Source organism: Petaurus breviceps, unplaced genomic scaffold (genome assembly GCF_028583685.1).
Source record: "Petaurus breviceps papuanus isolate PSGF00001 unplaced genomic scaffold, PetGlider_PUasm1.0 90825, whole genome shotgun sequence".
NCBI classification, from domain to species: Eukaryota; Metazoa; Chordata; class Mammalia; order Diprotodontia; family Petauridae; genus Petaurus; species Petaurus breviceps.
The window spans coordinates 10,309,221-10,313,813 of NW_027187353.1; the positions used below are offsets into that span (position 1 = coordinate 10,309,221).

Below are 4,593 nucleotides of genomic sequence, written 5' to 3' on the forward strand. Positions count from 1 at the left end.
AGACAGACAGAGACAGAGAGAGACAGGGTGAGACAGAGACAGACAAGAGTAAGAGAGACAGAGACAAAGATAGAAACAGAGACACAGACACAGAGAGAGACAGAGACAGAGAGAGACAGGGAGAGACAGAGACAGATTAAGAGAGACAGAGAGACACAGAAAGACAGAGACAGAGACAGAGAGAGACAGGGAGAGACAGAGACAGACACAGTAAGAGAGACAGAGACAAAGACAGAAACAGAGACACAGACACAGAGAGAGACAGAGGCAGAGATAGAGAAGCACAGACACAGACACAGAGATGGAGAGAGAAAGAGATAGACAAAAAGGGACAAAGGCAGGGATTTGATTTGTATCAGATATTTCTGGGCAGACATTGACACAGTTTGCTGAATTCCCTCTACCTCTTCCAATCCCAGATTCTTCTAAGGCTCAGTTCTCATCTCACTGTTGTTTTCTCTCAAGCAAATTACCATGTATCAACGTGTCTGTTTAGATATATTTCCTTATAGAATGTAAGTTTCTTGAGGGCTGGGACTGATTCCTTTTTTGTCTTCATATGCATTTCTAGCCTGGCTAGATGGTTCCTAGCACCTAATGCACTGCCTTGCATATAGTAGGCACTTAATAAATGCTTTTTGGATTGGACTGCATTGCTGTCCCTTTCAGCTCTAGGCCTCTATTCCAAAAACTAGAGATGGAATAAGAAAAGTCACCCTTTCCCCTACCTTACATTAACAGATTCCGCAGTGGTGACCTGATTACATTTAGCTGAGCCATAGGGATTTTCCTTTTATTCAGAACTTTGATCCCTGTCTTGGGGTGTTGTCGATTATAATTGCACATTGGTTATAGCCTATGCCAATCATGACAACGCCTTCTATAATAAGTCCTCTAGAGGTATCTAATAATGCTCCCATAGAAATTAAATGCAAATGCACAACTCCTTTGTTGTCCTTTATCTTGCAATTACCCTTATGGGATAGGTTGGTCTTGAGTCTCATCAAGTGATAATCAACATCAGAGGATCATACAGGTACATCAAATAGGATTTGGATGCCAACTCAACATATTCCCATTAATTCACCATTTCTGTTCCATGTCCTTTATTTGGAAGGGGATACTGGTTGAGTCATTAAAATTTGTAGCATGCCAGAGCTGGGAGGGCCCTTAAAACAAAGAATATTAATTTCAGAAAGGACTATAGGATTGCAGATTAAGAGCTAGAAGAGACTTTGAAGGTCAACTTGTCCAGTGACCTCATAGTACATATGAATAGACTGAGGCCCAGAGAGGTGGTATCCCAGGTCACACTGAGAGTGATGAAGAAAGGAGTTAGACCCAAGTCCCTAGCATCCAAATCCCACCCTCTTTCCATTGTACTGTGCTGTCTTTCTTGGAACAGAAAATATTACATCTGGAAGAAACCTTAGACTAAAGACAATTAGAGCTAGAAAGGCCTGAGAGATCACTTCTAATTCATCTGGTGGGTTTTTTGTTTTGTTTTGTTTTTTACAGAAAGAGCACTAGATTTACTGTCAAAGATTCAGGCTTTATATCATGCCTTTGCTACTTTCCTGAAAGGTCATTTATTCACTTTGGACCTCAGTTTCTTCCCCTAAAAAACAAAGGTATTGAACTAACAGAAGCATCAAACTCAAGACCAGTTGGTGACAAGTAGCTTGTAAAAGTCCCAAGGGTGACCCAAACCAGATTGGAATATATCTGGGAAAATCAACAAAAACAAAACAAAAATACAATAGCACATGGATAATGTAAATTTGTGTTTTTCTAAATCAATAATATGAAGTCTTCAGGAATCATTGGAATTTAAAACCACTGATCTAAAGGTCGTCTTAGGTACCTTCCAGCTCTAATTCCTATGCACTCCCTTCTTACCTCAATGTGTTTTAACTTTCTATCTGTGTCACTTATGTATCTTTGTTGTCTGCCCCCCCCATCATTGGTATGTAGGCTCACTGTGATTAGAGAATCATTGCTTTCATTGTACTTGTATCATCAGTATTTAGCCCAGTACCTGGCACATAACAGAAGCATATTAAATGTTGATTGATTGACTGACTGATCCCTATAGAGGGACGATCTCATATTTTTTATTAATTTCAGAGCTGGAATTAAAACCCTGGATCATGTAATTTCATTTTAGTACTGAGCTCAGTTCTTACTTAGGTCATAATTTAAAACTAGAAAATGCTTATTCACTTGATTTGGTGAAAGGTAATCCACCACATGGGCCCAGGGAGATGTCTTGGAAGTTCTATAGGGCCAGGCTATTAGAGCATTTATAGTTTGACAATTTCAACATATACCAGTAGACTTAAAAAGTGACATTTATGTTCCATTATTTTTCTCCTTTACTATATTATTTTATAATATTAATATATTAAAATAAAATAATATAAATATAATAATATTTACTAGTATTCCCAGAATAATTTGGTGTTGGACAACCAAGTTTTTGGAAAACATTTGCTACAATAACCACTCTAATTGTGAGCTAATATGTATGAAAGCTCTTTAAAGTTTTGCAAAGTACTTTACAAATATCTCATTTTATCCTCAAAACAACATTGGGACTAGAGGACAGCTCTTTATTTTAGAGTCTAAGACACTGAGGGACAAGTGTCTGAGGTTGGATTTGAACTTGGGCCTGACTCCCAGTCCAGAGTTCTATTCATTGGGCTACCAAGATACCTAATTTAACTGGATGCCCCCAATTCTTGTAGATATTAGTGAATGTTAAAGAGAGAATATCTATTTAACAATCGAGATTTTCTTTTGCTCCTGAGGCATTAAATGACCGTTCTATTTCCTGTGTTCAGCTTTCTGTTTTCATTATTTCAATGATTATTAAATATAGCAGTGGAGTATTTAAAGTTACCCTGACTCAGGGACCCATTGTTCTCAGACCTGCTTGTCAATCAGTGTTGGTGGAGGCACCAGAGGGCAGCTTTGTATCACCTGCTTTTCATCATGCACCAAATTGCTTCCTATCTGTTGGTGGTGGTGGTGGTGGTGGTACTTAGTCATTTCAGTTGTGTCTGACTCTTCAGGACCCCATTTTGGAGTTTTCTTGGTGAAGATACTGGAGTGGTCCAGAATTTCCTTTTTAGGGTTAAGTGACTTGCCCAGGAGTGACAAAGCTAGTAAGTGTCTGAGATCTGATTTTAACTCAGGTCTTCCTGACTCCAGGCCCAACGCTCTATCCACTGTGCCACCTAGCTGCCCACCAACCTGTTTGTACCAGGCAAATTGTCATATACTTGCTACCTTGGGGAGAAATTGAGATGCAATGACCCAGCCCATTTTGCTGACATGGACCTATCTGAATTGTCTTTATCTCATTACAAAAGTTACCAATAAAAGTTGGCCCCATTGTGAAACCCTTGTTGATCTCCAGTAATCAGCCTGTCAGTGTGTTGCAACCCGCACATATTCTTAATAAAGTCCTTTTAATTCTCTTTGTCCTGAGTTTTGCCTCATTGATCATGATAAAAGTATAGGAGAGAGAGAGAGAGACAGAGAGAGAGAGAGACAGAGAGAGAGAGAGAGAGAGACAGAGAGAGACAGAGAGAGAGAGACAGACAGAGAGAGAGAGAGAGAGACAGAGAGAGACAGAGAGAGAGAGAGAGGAGAGAGAGAGAGAGAGAGAGGGAGAGAGGGAGAGAGGGAGAGAGGGAGAGAGAGAACTAGATCCAGTGTCTGGCTTTGGCCCTATGTCTGCTATTTATTATCTATGTGATTTTGGGAACATCTTAGTTTGGGCAGCTCTTTTCAGAGAAATCATGCATAGAATTCTGGGCTTAGAGTCCAAAAGACTCTAGTTCAAATTCTTTCTCATACACTTATCACCTGTATGACCCTGGGCAAACTGCTTAAGCACTGGCTGCCTCAATTTTCCTATCTGTAAAATAAAGGGTTGTATGTCACTCTAAATCTATGGTCCTTCTCCTCTTCTGTAAAATAAGGGTTGGGATAGATATTTCCTCTCACTACTTGCTCTGAGATCCTGTGAATATGACATATATGAAGATGATTAAAGCCCAGAGGTGGGGCAGCCTGGCCACATTAGACCTCACTGATGAAGACTCACTGAAGTGCTAGGCTTTGAGGAGTCAGGCATGACTCTGTCAGAGTTGTACCTTGTGACAATACAATTGTATAAGTAGATTTGATGACTCAGGGCTAAGGTTAATGGGGTATTAGCCCCATGTGTGGCTGGACTATCAAATGAACTCATCTAGGGGACTTTCTGCAAGAGTATGAGTCCCTTAGGTATTATTTGACATCAATGGAGAAGAGAGCAAGACAAAGACATGGCAGCTGTCCTAAACCTTCAGCAAACTGATTAATCTTTATGAAGTTACAGGACTTAGCTGTTTAAAGAGAGGGTCTCAAAACCAATACTGTCTGAATACAGACTGAAGGATGTTATTTTTCCCTTCCTTCCTCTCTTCCTCCCTCCCTCCATTGCTTCCTCCCTTCCTCCCTCCCTCCCTCCCTTCCTTCCTTCCTTCCTTCCTTATTCCTTCCTTCCTTCCTTCCTTCCTTCCTTCCTTCCTTCCTTCCTTC

At 40.3% G+C, this 4,593-nt stretch overlaps 1 protein-coding gene across 1 annotated transcript in view; it reads right to left on the reverse strand.

Annotated features, from left to right (window-relative positions):
- Positions 1 to 4,593, reverse strand: part of PRAP1 (proline rich acidic protein 1) — a 27,835-nt gene that overhangs the window by 9,699 nt on the left and 13,543 nt on the right. The gene's annotated exons all lie outside the window — the stretch shown is intronic.